Below are 17,872 nucleotides of genomic sequence, written 5' to 3' on the forward strand. Positions count from 1 at the left end.
CACTAGGAAAAGGGGGAGAGAAAGGGCAGATCAGTGAAGATGCTCTTGCAGGAAGTCCTTCATTAGTAAAACAGTTTTTTACTAGGTTGTCTCAAACAAGAAGAGATGATGCCTTAAAAAGGACCTGTATCTAAACTGTGTTTGTGTGAATGGAAAGGAACAAGATGCTCTCAAAAGTGTAACACTAAAAAAAAGTGAAAAGGTACAGGTTTCTTTTAGTAAAAGTTTAGAGAGTAGGAGGAGCTAGTGGAGATGGAGTCACAGAAGAAAAGTGAGGACTTCAAGACTGACAGAGAACTGTGGACTGAAGAGAGCCAGGTCATCAGTTTTAGCCATTATCCCTTGAAGCTGACACTGAGACATCAAGGAGAAGATGTTAGTGAAGCCGAGAAATACGTAGGATTGGATGGAGAGGGGCTGATCAGGCTGGTTTGTGATTTGTTGATGGAGAGACAGCAGCTGAGGTAATAGGAGATAAGAGTGTGTAGGAGCAGGTTGTGAGGAAGAAAAAAGAAGAAACTAGAAAGAGAGGAAAGAGCTGCCCCAGGAAATGTTGGAAGAATAAGGAACGTGGTCTCTCTCTCAAAGGCAGTGTAGGAGGAGCAGCCACAAAGGTAGGAGAAGAAAGCAGCAAGGACAGTATTGCAGAATCAAGGAAAGAAAATATGTCAAATGGGAATCAATGATCAACAGTATCAGCTAGGGAGGAGCCAAAAGTAGTACAAACAGACTCCAAAACTAGCTATGCTGACCTACAGAGACTATCCTCCAGTGGAAGAGAAGGAAGAAAAGCCAGCCTGCTGGAGTGGCAGTGTATAGACTTTGTGCAAGCTGAAAAAAAAGAACCGTGTAAAAAGTTGCCTCCAATATTTCTACCCTATTCTATTAAAAAGAGATATGAAATCCCATTCTTCCCTGGTTCAGGAAGTGCTGTAAGACTCTCTGGCCTGCTGTGGTTACAGGCCATGGTGGCACTGAAGCCAAAAGATACTGTTAGCAGCTGCACATCACTTATTAGCATGGGTGGGAGAAAAACAGAAGTGCAGACCTATTCAGTTTTTTTTTAAAAGCTTTTATAGACTTTCCACTGCATTCCTCCTTTAACCAGCTGTCAGTGAAAAATGAAGAATGCATTTTCAACCTGTACAAAAATGTCCTATCGATGCCTAAGGTATTATCAGATACTATAAAACATTTTCCCCCTCAGCTATGCATTCATTTCCTTAGGTGACTGTAATACCACCTTATAGTCTGGTAGACTTCAGGAAGATCTTAAAATTTCATAATACAGCAAAAAGTAGTTTTGATAGGCCAAACCATACCCCCATTTGATACTAACATAAGCATATATTCTTGCCTATTAAGCAGAATGGTACTATTCTTATCAAAAGCATCCAAAGCCAATAGAATTATAAAATTTCACTTGTACCTGTAGAGCTTCTCAGAGATGTTGTGCTGGTGCTTGAATACACTGATATGAATGGTTGCTTAGGATTTTACACATACATACTACCGTTCTTCATTGTTATTTGCAAGGATTTCACTGCTAACTCTGTCCTGAATTTCCAGCCTCTTCTACACATGTGATAGGTCATGATGTTACCTTTGAACTATTACAGCAAGTGTCTCAACTTCTGATAGCACAACACTGGCTTTATTAGTAGTCTGATTTTAACTATGGCACCACGATTGTGTAGTGTGTTCCAGAGGCTGGGGAGAGACTTTTAAAAAATGATCAGAAGGTAAACAAAAACAGATACCATAAGACAGTGTGCTTGTGGGATCCATATTGGCTGGAGGCAGGAGAAGGAGACTGGAAGTTTATTGGACTTTTTGGGAAACTTGTCCTTAGCACAGGGGTAGTAGTTCTGTATCTCATAAGTAGCTTCACCATTCCCAGTGTGGCAAAGTCTTTTCGTAGTCCGCCGGGCAAATGTTTATATGGTCTGACATTAAATTCAGAGTCACTGGTTTGCAAACGATTTGGTTCTGAACTTTGTTCCTGGACCCACTCAGCAGTGCTGGGCAAGTACCTTCACATTCCTCTCTGCTTCTCCCTTATCCTCTGTTGCTCTAGACTCTTTATCTTTGGGCCAGAGGCTGGCTGGCTCTTACCGTGCATTTGTTACGGTGTTTAGCATAATGAGATCCTCGGACTGATTTGGGCTTCCTGGCACGGCTGTGATGCTGAAAGTAGCAGTTCTCCTACAACTGCTTTTCTGTGGGGAAATGGAGGCTAGGTGTAGGCAGAGGCAGAGTGTCCAGGAGAGCTCTGCTGTTCACAGGGGCAAGGATTTCAGCACATCTGAAATGTGCTCCCCTTCTGGATACTCTAATAGAAAGTAAGCAACAATAGGCACCTTTTGTCATGACTATAATGTCATTAGCATGAAACAACAATGGTGTCTGGCAGTACAAAACCAGTGCTGTCCAGTCATTCACAGTGAGCACACAGAGCAGGGACATAATTCAGCAGGTTTTTCGACAGGGTCTTGCAGCCTTACATTAAAAAAGACACAGTCCCTTTCAGTATCTTTGTTCTTGTTTCATCTAGGCTTCCCCCTTTTCACAAGAGGAGCCCCTCAGAAAAGAATATTTTGTGAGTTTTTCTCTATGCCAGGTTGCCCTGTCGAAATTAGTAGCTACGCATTCGAGACAAGGGTGCCCAGAAGCCATTTGGTAAACGGGATCCTAGATTTATTGCCTGAACCTGCCCTTTCGGGATGCTGATGACTGTGCTGTTCAGTAGTCAAATCTCTCAACACCCTCCCTCCCCTCCAGAAAAAATGTCAGGCTGGAGAGCTCTTCTGGAGGCAAACAAGCAACTCGAGCAGGAGGTGAATTTTCATTTTGTATCTGAGAAATGCTGAAGGTGCTCTTCTGGTGAGAATGAGTCTCGTGCTCCAGTGGAGCAACATTCCTAATGCCAAATTTCACTCTAGCACATTGCAAGTATCTGGTTAATCAAACGCTCCTCCTTAATCAATGTTCATCTCATCCCTCAGGTAGGAATGTGTAACCTATTACAAAACATTTATACAGACCACCTTCAGTTACAGTTTCCATAAAGCCAGCAGACAAATATGCTGCAACTCTGACAAAGGTTTGTGGACTGTGCTGTGAAGTATAAAGCCTGACAACTTGGGAAAGAAATGGAGTGAGTCAGGGGACTCAGTCCCCTGCTAAGGGGACCGCTGAAGGTCCTTGATTCAGATTATGTAGCATGCATTTTTTGGTCCTAATTTTAAACAGTGGGCTGAGATATTACATAAATGAGCAAATAAAGCCAGATTTGGAACCCAGTACACCGAGAAACATACTATAGCAATTCCTCTGAAAGATGTGTGAATTTAGCCTTCTGAGGTGCTTTGCCCTGGTTTAGAGTAGTCAGAGACCTGCTTTTCTGAGGATCTCCAAGTGTGCAGTATTTGTGCAACTGATTCAGCTGCTTCTGCTGCTGCTCCTGAGTTTGTGTGTTGATAACAAGCACCTCATTCCTGTAGTAGCGCCTACATACCCTATGCAACTGGAGATGAAGGTAAGAGACTCAAGGCATATCATAAATCTTTCCCAGTATGATGCACAGATGCATGTTTCACTTTAAAAAAAACCCACCCTAACTTTTATTTTTTAAAGGGGTCAAATGTTGTGAAGTGACCCCTTATTTCAGCCTTATTTTGGGAATTTGGTCACACACATTAAGATTCAGAAAGCTTCCCTCGTCAGAAGTTCTGCTAACAATACCAGCAGAGCTGTCGCCTCTAGGTGATGACTGAGTGGCTATATAAGGGCTTTCATGTCAAATCCTCAGGATTAGGTACTTTTTCTTCCATGGTAAATTGAATCACGGAGCCATATCGTGCTGTGTGCCATAATGTGGCTCTTTGCCAAGAAATGCTTAGGGTTACAATAATTAATTGTCCAGGTGTCATGGATATGCTACTGTATCAAAGCTTGGCTCAAACTCAATAATGTGGTCGTGGGACAGGTAGGGTAAATTAAGCCACTCTACCTAAATGGAGAGGTTGCATGTGTGCGATAATATACGGTGATGGACACTAAACCCCCTGTAAATAAGATAGTGGGAATAAAGTATCAGGGGGCTGATATATGTGATTTTGCACATTTTGGACATTCAGCCTTGAAGTTTTTCCACCTGTTTTTGTAATATATAAGATTCTTATACTACATAAAACATGTCACGTTCTCAAAGGTGGAACAGGAAGGATTAAAAATACATGGTGGAAACTATTTTTTAATGAGGCTACTTCAAGTACAGTTATTGCATTTTAGGCATGAGTGATTTCGCAGCATTGTCAACATTAAAACCCATTGCGAGGTTTGGCTGGAAGGCAAACCAGAGATCTAAAAGCACTTCAAGTTTGCCAAACCAAGATAAGAGCACATCTCTCTGAAGTTATTTGGTATCTTTAATAAAGATCATAGTATTTGTAAGCTAGCCAAACCTCAGTAAAATCAAAGGTTGTTTTTAATTCTTTCATAATACCAAGGCTCCATATGATCCAACATGACAGATAATAGCTCTGAAAATATTTACCATTTGTTTCTGGCCAAAAAATGTATTAATACCATGAGGCCTCTTTATTGCCTCTTTATTTGATGCATTTCAGCAATCAAAGCTTTCTAGAGAAGCCCAAGTGTTAATGAAATTAAACTTTGTTGAGTGGTTGAAGGATAGCATTTATAATAAATTGAGTCCCAAATTTCTGATCTGTTAAATAAGGCTAATCAGAAAGATCCTTTTTCATGCTGAAATGTAACTCATGTACTGTAGTTTCCTTTTTCTTTTTTCTTCAGAGGTGAAATGAAAGGCAAAAAGAGAAGCAGATTCAGTTATAGCTAAACTTAAACTGATACTTGTACCCTAGGTGAAAACTTCAAAGGCGGGAGAGTTTGGGAGGCAATTGTTTGGACAGTCTTGAAATGAGAGCTTTGTCTTTACATGGTTTATAAATGATTACTATGGTCAACAGATACTGTGAGCATGGAAGTGATCTGGGCTGTTGCTTATGGTCACAGGTGCAGTGCAGACCCTCCTCTTTTTTTCTGAGGGGTGTCTTGCCCTACTTCTGATGCTCTTCTACACCTCTCAGAGAAGGATACACTGCACTATTGGGTTGCGCTTATTGAATTGCTCTGGGGACACAGGCATTTCTGCCTGTCCCTGAGATAACATGCCAGTGGGGTAAGCACTGGACCAACTGGCCCAAGTCATTAGGGGTCCTGTTTATGCCACTGGTGCAATGTTCACTGTTACAGTACCTAAATCACCATTGCATTTTTGTTCCCTAATAGGGAGTGTTGGGATTGTATTAAGTGATCTGGAGCTTTGTTGGTACTCAAAAGGGAAATCCCCCTCTCCTGTCTACCTCTGAACAAACACTCTAGCCTTTTCCCTGTTGCCACCATTACTGCTTGTGCAGCAGGCTACATTTTCGTTGTGTTTTGTTTTTTTTTTTTCTTACAGGTGTTAATCCAAGGGAAGGGGTGGAGGATATAGCAGGGCTACTGTTTTTGATCAGCTTAAACCAACAGTGAAATTGCCCCGAGTGTCATGTAGGTTATGAAAGTGCGATTTTATATGTCCAAACTGACTTCTAAAGCATTTAATAAGCACTTGGTTGCTCAACAGGTGAACACTAGGCCATTTTCTTATGAATTTGAATAAAGATCTGGGAGGTCCATGTTTGAAAAGTATATTTTTTTGAAAATCTTGTCCCCAGATACTTCAGCTAAGATATATGTAGCCAGCCACATTCCTGTGAAGCAGTTCTCCATCAGCATGGAAACCTTTTTAACATCCAACTTGAACTTGACTGTCCAAATCTATTATTTTGCCAAGTGTTCACCGTCAAACTTGAGTGAAGGTCTAATTCACAATGTTATGGGGGCACTACACTTCAAAGCAAGAGGAAATCTATTTCAGTACTTCTATTTTGATTAATGAGGCTTCTGAATCCTTTAACCATATTTATGTTTGTCAGGTGTAGCAGCTTAAGGATTAATGATATCTTCAGAGCTATTTTTCTGTATATGATTTGATGCCTGCAGTGATGATTACCAAGAAATATTTCATTTTCCAAAGAGCAGCCACTTACTAATAAAACAGATTATATCAGAGACTAGAGAGCACCACATAGCAGGAGCCTACATTGCTATTGCTATTGTCACAAATAATTGAGAGAAATATAGGTAACTTGCACAAAAAAAAAAAAGAGTCAATTACAATGACTATTTAGCTTTTGAGAGATGGTGGAATCTAAGGTGTACATTAACTTTATGAAGTCAGCAGACATCTGGTGGTCTGGGAAGTGCTGCAAATTGACAGCTAGATTGTGCCTTTAGGCACAGTCATGAACTAGAGAAGACTGGAGGAACATAATGCCTGTAAGTGCCTATGGAGGCACAGCCCCCTGCTGTGAAGGGCAAAAAGAAGGGCTTCTACAAGTACATCAACAGCAAAAGGAAGACTATCAAAAACGTAGGTCTGCTTCTGAATGGGGTAGGACACCTGGTGGCAAAAGACATAGAGAAAGCCGATGTATTCAAAGAAGTATTCAATGCCTTCTTTGGCTTGGTCTTTACTGATAAGACTGGCCTTCAGGAGGCCCAGGGCCCTCAGAGCAATAGGAAGGTCTGGAGCAAGAAATACTCACCCTCAATGGAGGAGGATCTGTTCTTAACCTGATTTAAACAAACTGGACATACCCAAGACCATGGGAGCTGATAAGGTACCCCCACAAGTGCTGAGGGAACTGGCTGATGTCACTGTGAGACCACTCTCTATTATCTTTGAAAGATTGTGGTGATTGGAAGTTCCCGTGGACTGGAAGAAGGCAAATGTCACTCCAGCCTTCAAGAGGCCAGGAAGGAGGATCTAGGGGGACCTACAGGCTGGTCAGGCTCACCTCAGTCCCTGGGAAGGTGATGGAGCAAACCCACCTGGAAAACTTCCAAACATATTAAGGACAAGAAGGTGACTGGGAGTAGTCAGCAAGGATTTATGAAGGGGAAATCATGCCTGACCAACCCGACAGCCTTCTACAAAGAGATGACTGGATTAGTGGATGAGAGAAGAGTGGATGTTGCTTATCTTGACTTTAGTAAGGCTTTCAACATCATCTCCCTTAATATCTTCATAGGCAACCTGAGGAAATGTAGACTAGACAAGCTGACAGTGAGGTGGATTGAAAAATGGCTGAACTGCCAGACTTAAGGGGTCGAGATCAGTAGCACACCTAGCAGCCAGTCACCAGTGGTGTATCTGAAGGATCAATAGTGGGGCCAATTTCTTCATTAATGACCTGGATGATGGGTCAGTGCACCATGACAGGTGTGAAGAGGAAACAAAACTGTGATGAATGGTTGATACACCAGAGTGTTGTGCTGCCATTCAGAGGGACCTCAACAGGCTGGAATAATGGGCTGACAGGAACCTCATGAAGTTCAGCAAAGGGAAATGCTAAGTCCTGCCCCAGGTGAGCAATAACCCTATGTACCAGTACACACTCGGGGCTTACCAGCTGGAAAGCAGCTCTGCAGAGAAAGACCTGGGGGTTCTGGTGGACACCAGGTTGATCATGAGTTAATGGTATGCCCTTGTGCCAAAAGCAGCCAATGGGCTGCATTAGGAAGCATGTTGCCAGCAGGCTGAAGTAGGTCATCCTTTTCCTCTACTCAGCACTGGTGAGGTCACCACTGGAGTGCTGTGTCCAGTTCTGGGCTTCCTGGTACAAGAAAGATGTGGACATAGTGGGCAGAGTCAAGAAGAGGGTGATGAAGATGATTAAGGCATTGGAGCATCTGTCGTACAAGGAGAGGCTGAGAGAGCTGGGACTGTTTAGCCTGGAGAAGAGGAGACGCAGGGGGAATCTGATCAATGTATTGGGAGGGAGTAAAGAAGACAGAGGCAGACTCTTCTCAGTGGTGTGGAAAGGACAAGAGTCAATGGACAGAAATTGAAATACAGGGCATTCCATTTAAACGTATGAAACAAAATTATTTTCTATACTGTTAAGTTGGTTGAGCACTGCAACAGGTTGCCTAGAGCTGTGGACTCTCCATCCTTAGAGATATTCTGTGGTGGGTTGACCGTGGCTGGACACCAGGTGCCCACCAAGCCGCTCCATCACTCCCCCTCCTCAGCTGGACAGGGGGAGAAAAATATGATGAAAGGCTTTTGGGCTGAGATAAGGACAGGGAGACATTACTCAGCATTTACCGTCATGGGCAAAACAGACTCGACTTGAGGAAATTAGTTTAATTTATTACGAATCAAATCAGAGTAAGGTAATGAGAAATAAAAACAAATCATAAAACACCTTCCCCTCACCCCTCCCTTCTTCCCAGGCTCAACTTCACTCCTGATTTTCTCTGCCTTCTCCCCTCTGAGCAGTGCAGGGGGATGGGGAATGGGAGTTGTGCTCAGTTCATCACAAGTTGTCTCTGTCGCTCCTTCCTCCTCATGGGGAGGACTCCTCACACTCTTCCCCTGCTCCAGCGTGGGGTCCCTCCCACAGGAGACAGTCCTCCACAAACTTCTCCAATGTGGGTCCTTCCCATGGGCTGCATTTCTTCACAAACCGCTCCAGCGCGGGTCCCTTCCCTGGGGTGTAGTCCTTCAGGAACAGGCTGCTCCAGCGTGGGTCCCCCACGGGGTCACAAGTCCTGCCAGCAAACCTGCTCCAGCGTGGGCTCCTCTCTCCACAGGTCCACAGGTCCTGCCAGGAGCCTGCTCCAGTGTGGGCTTCCCAGGAGGTCACAGCCTCCTTTGGGCATCTGCCTGCTCTGGTGTGGGGTCGTCCATGGGCTGCAGGTGGATATCTGCTCCACTGTTAACCTCCATAGGCTGCAGGGGGACAGCCTGCCTCACCATGGTCTTCACCACAGGCTGCAGGGGAATCTCTGCTCTGGCACCTGCAGCATCTCCTCCCCTGCTTCTTCACCGGCCTTGGTGTCTGCAGGGTTGTTCCTCTCAAAAATACTCACTCCTCTCTCCATCTGCTGTTTCACAGCAGTTTTTCCCCCCCTTCTTAAATACGTTGTCCCAGAGGTGCTACCACTGTTGCTGATGGGCCCAGCTTTGGCTGGCAGCAGGTCCGTCTTGAAGCTGGCTGGCATTGGCTCTGTTGGACATAGGGGAAGCTTCTAGCAGCTTCTCATGAAGCCACACCTGTAGCCCACCTGCTACCAAAACCTTGCCATGCAAACCAGACTGAACACAGCCCAGAGCAGGGTGGTCCAGGTGACTCTGCTTTGAGCAAGGGGTTGTACAGATGGTCTTCAGAGGTGCTTCCCACCTCAACTATTCTGTGATTCTAATTCTGGATTGTGGCTGTGCTGAAAACATGACAGGACTGGATTGCTACAAAAGGAAAAACTTTGCAGCTTTCACTCTACCAAATGCAGTAAGACATTCCCTGTTGTGCAATGTTTGAAGCATATTTTCAAAGCTAGGATACATTAAGCAATTACCCAACAGTTGATTCATTTCCCTTCTCCCTTGGCATGGCATAGGTCAGTAAGTACTCTAGGATTGGCAGAGCAGTTTAAGCACTGAAAATCATTACTTTGGCATAACATTTTGAATAAAGAGCAGCTTTTAGGAAAAGCATTTAATTAAATTATAATGTATGCAAAGCCCCAAAGCTTTTTACAGGGGAAAAAAATGGAAAAAAACCAGCCTGAAATATATGTTTTCTGTTTGTGAACAGGATGTGAATTATTTTTCAACCTTATTGATGAACTTTCTATTTGTAATGAATGCTGAATAAGAAATAACTTTTTTCTTACAAATCTTAACATGACTTCTTTGAGTTGAGGTCTACAGAGCCAAAAAGCAATTTGACTATATAGTTTTGGCTTCACACTGTAGATATGTATTTACATGTTCTAGACTGAGATAGTCTGGTATTCAAGCCTAACCTGCAACTCGTGTCTGGATTTTTTTTTCTCTTGCTCATTTCTGGAATGATCCTATCAATTCTGCCTTTTAAAATAGCCACTACAATGAGCATTTCCATAGTCCTAAACTTCCTAATTGCTTGAACATCTCTTTTGAAACTAGGACTAGGCTCTTAAGTAACACTGATGCATTTGAGATGTGTACTCTTAATTTTGAAAATCTTGGCCAGCAGTATAAAGCAAGAGGCCCTGAGGAGAAAAGCAAACTGGAAATTATAGTCCAGGATCCTGCATTAACATGAGGAGATCGGTCTTCTTGTATTGCTTTAGGGAAACTCATAAACATGCTTTTCCCCTACAAAGAGTTGTTCATCACACATTACCGCTAGCGTACCGGTGTTTTGGGCTACTTTCCTTTAACAGCCATGCAATGTCTTTAGGTTCCAGGAGGCTGAGATAACCTCTCAGCTTCATTACTGCAACGTCCACATGGGATTAAAGAAGTCTGCTAACGTTAGAGGAGAGCCTATGTCCGTCCTTCATGCATAATCATACATACCCATGGCCTGACACCGACTAGCAGACTATTTAAAAGCTGTTTTTGTGATTCCCAGAGATCCACTGCTTAAAAAAAGTTAGTTACTGTTGCGGTGTGGCAGCTAGGGCTATTCATCTCTGGCAAGGCTGTAAAATGGACCAGAGCAGGTTTCGTGGAGAAACACAGATCCAGGAACAGCCAAATGTAGGACTTCAGAACATATGCTGATATTATTTGGAAGTTCATATAAAGCCCAATAAATTACCTCAGTTTCAGTTGAGTTTAGGCTCCAGCTCCACAGCTCTCACCACATTCTCTGGTACTTGAATTTTTCCAAATCAATCATTTCATGTTCCAAGTATCCATTTAAAGCACAAGGAAAATAGCTAGAGGAAAAATTATAAGGTGTTTTTTGTGTTATTGAAATGTCTCTCTTGTAGGTGTCGCTAGCAGCTCATCCCCAAAGTTCTGTCTGAAAACAGACAGCACTAACTCTCACCATGCAATAGCACATTCTCTTGACAAGCCTTCTGTGCTTTTTTGGCAGGGGCCACATTTTGTGATGGACTTTAGCTTTCACTTACAATCAGACCTATAGATTCATAGCCAGAGGATTAGGAAAATTAGAGGGGAAAACTGATTTGCTTGGGTTTGCTGATTTGCTTATGCATCTCACATGGGATTTTATTTATCTCATGAGGAATAGAAATTAGTGTATTGCTACCAAAATGTCATACATTCTGCACAAACAAGCTACACATTTTTCAGCCCTGGTATGTATTCCTGCCTCTCACCTGTTAAACCTTATACCCTGCTCAGCTTTTTGACCCAGCTGACCTACCTGCCTTGCTGGTGTGTACTAGATTAGAAATTGCCTGGGGATCTCAGAGCTAGGCAGCCAGTGAAACAGGCCGTGTATTGGGCAAAGAAACATCATCACACATCAGAATTACCAAGAAGGTCCTAGGAGATTTCAGCTTTCCTCAGCCCTTAGTCCCTTTGCTGTCTATGACTGTATTTTGCAGTGGAGCTGATATTAACATTCTTAAGGAGCCATATTTCATGCAATAATTCATATCATATTTCATATACCAGGTTGCTGTTAATTCTAACGAATGCAAAATATTCTTTTTTTTATGGTTCAACTTGCAGTAGAGTGAATGAAGACTAATTCTCAGTTGTGATATCAGTTTCTGATTTGTGAAAGTTAACTTTAATAATGCATGGCCAGGATGCAAACACACACACAAAAAAATCGAATAGCAGTGTGTGCTTATTTTGAAGGTAAAGTGAACAATTAGCTATGCTCAGACTTGTTTGTCTGCCTTTGGTATTTCAAATATATATCCCATTCTTAATATTTCAGGTACTTTTTACAGAGTATTTAATTTAAAATAGATCTCAGAATGAATTAAAAGATGTGTTTTGTTCTATTTAGGACCAGATTAATATATTAACTATAGATCAATGATTCAGAGAAATAGATCATTCTTTTCACCACTTCATGCTCTCTCAGTAACTCCTCACCATCCATCCCAAAATCATACAATTAACTGATGAAAAAAATTAGCAAATTATCCTAAATAAATTGTTTCTTCCCAGAAAAACTGGCTAAATTAGTACCCGCCTATAATATCAAGTGTGAAGTCTTGCAGGATTGAAAAAGGAGCAATACTGTTGGATTCAACTGACAGCAAAAAGCCACGTCTCTGTTAACTTGCAGCCTGAGAAGAATCACAGAAAGAAGACTGTGTGCTTGCTGTGAGCACAAAGGAAAATTAAAAAAAAGTAGTTTTGTTACTATCCTTTGGCATGTGACAATATAGCTGCAACCCATGTCTGGGGGAAGAGATGGGAAGGTGGTAAGAGGAAAAGAGCTCTTGTGCTCGTTACTTAACACAGAGCTTGAAATGTGGTGGAGGGGATTGATCACATTTTTGATAACTGTGTTTATTGTATTTTCCTGAGGTTATTTGGAAGAACAATTTTTGATTTGGCAGTAGTTTGGATTGTTTATGTATACACAAACACATACATCTGCATGTGCATATGCAGGTAAGGCAAGAGGGAGGTTTACTTCAGCACATCCCCTCTTCTGCCAGCAGTCATCAGATACAGCTCCCCAGTAATCAGGAGTCCCTGTTGCCTCTCCCTTCATCCTCTGATCCCGTGCCCACTCCACTAACACTTCTCAGCTTGATTTTGGGGGGGTCTTTAGAAGTTTAGGTTATCTGAGGCTCTCTTTTTGAGGAATGGGTGCATCTTAAGTCTGTACTGTTTTCTTATGATGATACAGATTGAAATATTTGACTGGACTCAGGAATCAATCCCTGTGGGAAATCTTGCAACCTTCACCTCTGCAACAGAAAACATAACATAATGCACCCTCTCTACCACCCAAAACAGCCTTTTCTAGTGGCAGTATGAAAATAAGCTGCTTTGGTTCTGCTTTGCTTTCCAGCAAACTGTGGAGATCCCTGTTAGAGGAACTTTCTCTAGAGAAAATGCAAATGCAGCGTTCAGCAAGAGGTGTAAGGAACACGATGACCCAGATTCATTGCAAGTGTAATTGCTGCAGATTTTGTGATTAGCAGTGGAAAAAAAAAAAGAAGAAAAGTTCTTTATCTTAAAGAGTTTTGCAAGTGCTCCTTCAGCATACTGGGCAGTGAGCTTAGCACAGAAGTCAGAATCAGCAGTCTGGATTTCTGGAGACAAAATGTTAATGCATGATAACGCAGGGACTTGTCATCCAGAATGGGTTAATGTGGTAACAAAACAGCAGTGTTTCTCCTAAGTTCAAAATGGACCTTCTTAGCAAATCAGCTGCATAATGCAAAAATACAAGCAGAAACCAGACACAGAGGTGAATTGCCTGAGGGTCGCACATATTTCAAAGCAGAGAAATGTAATGATATCTTAAAGAGGTATAGACAAGCCAAGGAATACCTGTGGCATCTGATTACAATAATAGAAATTCTGCTGAAAGGCTTAGGAAGATTAACAATATTAACCTTGCTGTCTTATTTATCCCATCTTCTTTGATAAGCAAAGCCTCAGTAATCCAGCGACAATGGCTCTAAGATTGTTGGTTGTTGTCATTATTCTCACTTGAAAATAAGTATTATATATTATTTAGGTTAATGTCCTCGCTACACATGGTGACATACTTTTACCTGAGACAAAATCAAATTACAAAACATGAAAGAAGAAATGGGGCAAGAGAGCAGCTCAGTGTATTAATTACAGAGCTTTAAAAGTTCTGGGCCACAGTCAGACTACCGCTGCAGAAATAACTGTGACATCCAAAAACTTTCTGCCTCTCAAGCCAAGGCTGTTTGCTTACACAGATTAGCAGATGGAAAGGGTTGGCGTAGATCCTGTTTACAATAAGGGCAAAGTGTGCAAGAAAAAGAAGTCTTACTGTTGTTTTCTAAAAGGAGGTCAGCAAACCATGAAGATACCCAAGCAGATTTGGGACGTGTAATAACATCTCTACTCAGCTAACAAAAAAGCAAACCCAAACAAAGGTGAGCTGATGGAAAGTAGTCTGCCTGGCCTGTGACATGTAGGGTTTTCTGTAGGCTGAGTCTGTGTTTTGGTCATAGATTATGAACCGAAGAGTATAAAGAGCGACAGCAGCACAACAGACTGGAGGGCAACAGCACTTGCTTGCATAGATGTGCCTGTAGGCAAGATGCTTGAGATTGCCTGGCACCAGGATTCAGAAGCAGTGCGAATCAACTTGTTCATTTATTATCAGTGATTTGCCCTGTTTTAATATAGACAAATATTCTCCTGGCATTTTTTGTGCAAAATGCTAACCTAGCTGAAATCTAATTTTGTTGGAAAGGGATTTGGGTGAACTTGCTTAAATAAACTCACCCCATTTACCAACTGTAGAGTCTTCAGCTTTGGACCCAGAAAGGACCAGCTGATGTTGGTCTGTGAGAGCACTCTGTTTTCACATCATTTAATGAGCAACACCATTGTTCTCCTGGCATCCTATAGAAAGTGACTCATGGGACAGTGTGTACTGATACAGTGATCCAGGACCAAGTCCCAGTCTGCAATTATCCCCATGTCAAATCTGAGTGGCTCCACCCAGCTACTTTGGATTTAGACTGTTAAAAAAGAGATCAAAAAGCAGCTGCTTAATTTCTAAATTTCCTGACTTTTCAGTACATTTAAAAATTGTAACCTTCCTATTACGATAAAGTATGTTTTTACATTTATTATTCAGCAATAAATGCTGAAGGATGTCAGACCACAAATCCAGACCCAGTATTAGTTTGCCAAAAGGCATAATGGAACAACTTGTTTATGCAAATGTTGCAGTAACTAATAAATCCACGTCACTTAAAAACACCCAGAATTACTACACATGGCATCTTCACATGTGTCCTGTGCTAAATGCTCTCAAGATACAGATTCACTGAGCCACGTATGTGAATTACATGTACCAGGCCCAAATCTCAAGCTTTTTCTTTAGACACCTATTTGTGAGAACAGGCACAAGGCACTGCTGACCTTGTTTGGGTCTAGCATAGCTGAGCCTCCCTTGTACCTGTCATGAAAGGCACAAGACGTTAGAGAATCAGGCACGGGTAGTGTCAAAAGGGAGTGACACGTTATAGCAGATAGCCTTTAACAGCATTTCTGAGACAAGTCCTAGGAACGCTGCGACACGATCGCTGGGAATTGGGTAAACGAGTAGCCAGGTTTCAGCCTCTGAGCAGCTTTGCTACTGCATGGTTTCCACCCACATTTGTCCTTGAGTTTGGTGGAGAAAAATGCTCAGGTTTCCCATTTTAGCACTTTTTGCCAAAAAAATTGAAAGCTCTTAATGAGTGAATCTGCCAAGAGCTGAAAACCTGTCATATGCTTTTGTCCAGTAGAACATTTCAAGGGTTTTTTCTTACTCTTTTGGTTTTTCCTTCTACCCGTTTAGAACAACTGCACCCTTATACACATGCTGTAGTGCAAACCCATCCAACTGCATCACCCCATTTATTTAGCAGGAGAGGAAGGGAAATAGTTCTTTTGCACTGGTGGTCATTTCAGGACCATCTAGGACATTGGCACAGCAATGAGTATTGTGTTTCTTTGTACATTCCTTCAGTTTCTTGTTTCAATATAGCTGTCTTAACACGTGCGGCATTCACTTTCAAACCATTATTAGGGTTGATTTTAAAACTGCAGCAAGAGAACTGTGTGGAAAGGTACCGCCACATGGATCACAGTGTGCTTGCCTGCTCGACCTCAAAAATAAATGGTCCATTTTTTCTACCTATTAGCAGAATACATCCAAACAAGAGTGAGAAAGTTACCAGTTGCTTTGAATGCTACATCAATAATGTACAGATAGATGCCATACTGTGGCAGAGACCATCTTGAATGGAATTGCATCACGTCAGAAATAAACAGTTTGCAATCCCACTTCTAGACTAGAGCAGAACACGAAAGTATAAAAAGATTGCTAAATGGCAACAGCAACCTTCGCCATCTGAGGCTTGGTGATTACTGCATGAGCCGCTAACAGGGTAGGTTAAAGAGCCTGCCAGTACTGAGTGATTCCAATGCTGCGTATTTCCGTGGTTGTCAGTTAAAGCGCTGCCTGCAATAATGTGATGTGTTGTTAGCAAAATGCTTTAAATGCTACCCTAAAGGGAGGGCAATTTTAGCAAGGCTTTTCTTTGTCAATATATCATCGGCCAAGCCCAGTCATTTTTATAAGGTGCAGGAGAATAGCCAAGAAAACTAAGTAAAAAAAAGAAAAAAAAGCATATATATATATATATGTATGTACATATAAATTGTAGGGGGAAGGATGCTCTAAAAAGTGTGTTCATCAAATATGGCAAGCAAAGTGAATGTGGTGAAAAGTTCGCAATTTTACTGCATGCTGAAGATATTAGTTGGTATTTAAACAGGACAAAACTGTAATGTCATCACTGCTTTAGAAAAAGGTGCTGACAGCCTGCATAAGCAAACATTTATCTCTCCCATCAGATCTCAAGCCAATGTGTTCGTAAGGGACTGCTCTAGGAGCTTGGCTGGGACTCTGAGAAGGCTCTGGTGTGTTGCCTGCTTGTGAAACATAACCCCCAGCATGCAGAAGGAATGCACCTTAAATAATCCTTTCTTAAACTGTATATTTCCTTCTGAATCAAATGTCCTGTCAGATAAGTCAGTTGTCAGCAGGAGAGGGCTGAGGAGGGGGTCTCTGCCAGACTTTCTGTGTCTGCTGGCTGACCTTGGGTTTATGTGATTTTGACCTTTTGGACACATCCTTTCGGATGTGAGCTGTTTGATAGCTCCCTACCATAATAACACCGGACCTAGAAAATAACTGTGAAGGGAGAACATGCTTACGGTCTGATCCTGAGCCTTTGGAGTAAATGGCAAAACTCCTTGCTTTTTTGTAGGTCTGATGCTGCAATGCTATTCTGTTTAGCCACATTGTTTCAAGGCATTAATAAGACCTTATAGCCCAGATGAGCCTCCACAGGGTCCTTTCCCATACTCTGCTCAGAGGCCAGGAGCCCCATTTCAGCTTCAGTCCCTGCCTGAGCTGTGCTGGAAGAGAGCTGGTCTCCACCTCCCTCATGATTGTGGGTCCTCTTCTTCTGGACCTGACCCATATGTTGCCTTCCTAGTTTGACTTTGGCCCTGCATCATCACCAGGAACTTGCGCAGTGACCTGGGCCCTTGGTTGAACCTGGCTGCCCCCTGGCCTGCCCTGCTGCCTGGCTGGGGTGGTGGGACAAGCCCTGGCTGGAGAAGCCCTGCCCTGCCACCTCCCTGAGGCCCTCATCGCTCAGCCCCCAGCAGTCCCCATCCTGCTCCACCCCAGCGCTGGGGATCCTCTGTGTAAAACAAACCGGAAGACTAGAGCCCTAAAAGACACAGCTCACTTCTCCTTTACCGCTTCCTTCCTCATTATCCACCCCGGTGCTGGTGAGGGAATGGCTACCGTCCATGCGAGGCATGAATCAGGGACAGACGCTGTGATAGTCCCCCTTTCCTCATTAAACTCTCCTCCTTTTATTCCAATTGCTTCCAGTGGGGTTATCCATTCACAATGCAACACACTGTCAATTTACAAATTAGTTTTACCAGATATTTTTAGGGAAAGTGTTGATTTTTAAGCTGCACCGTAATTGCCATTACAAGCAGTTTCTACTGTTCCAAATGAAATGTGGTTTTCAACACAGTACCAGAAGTCGCATGGCATTCCTGGGTGTACGTGCTTATGTACTCCTCAGGGCAATGTGTGTGCTGGCTTGCCTAGGGAAAGTCTCCTTATGTCCTACTTAAAAAGCAGTGTTGCAGACTTCTTAAAGAGTTTATCACCCTGATTAAAAGGTAAACCAAAAATTCTCATTTCAGAATATATAGCTTTTCTGCCAT

The 17,872-nt window shown here is 42.5% G+C and overlaps 1 protein-coding gene across 4 annotated transcripts in view; it reads left to right on the forward strand.

Moving 5' to 3' along the window:
* The window catches only part of FBLN1 (fibulin 1), an 81,472-nt gene that overhangs the window by 62,214 nt on the left and 1,386 nt on the right, over window positions 1-17,872 (forward strand). The gene's annotated exons all lie outside the window — the stretch shown is intronic.

This window comes from Phalacrocorax carbo, chromosome 1 (genome assembly GCF_963921805.1).
Source record: "Phalacrocorax carbo chromosome 1, bPhaCar2.1, whole genome shotgun sequence".
In the NCBI taxonomy this organism is placed as follows: Eukaryota; Metazoa; Chordata; class Aves; order Suliformes; family Phalacrocoracidae; genus Phalacrocorax; species Phalacrocorax carbo.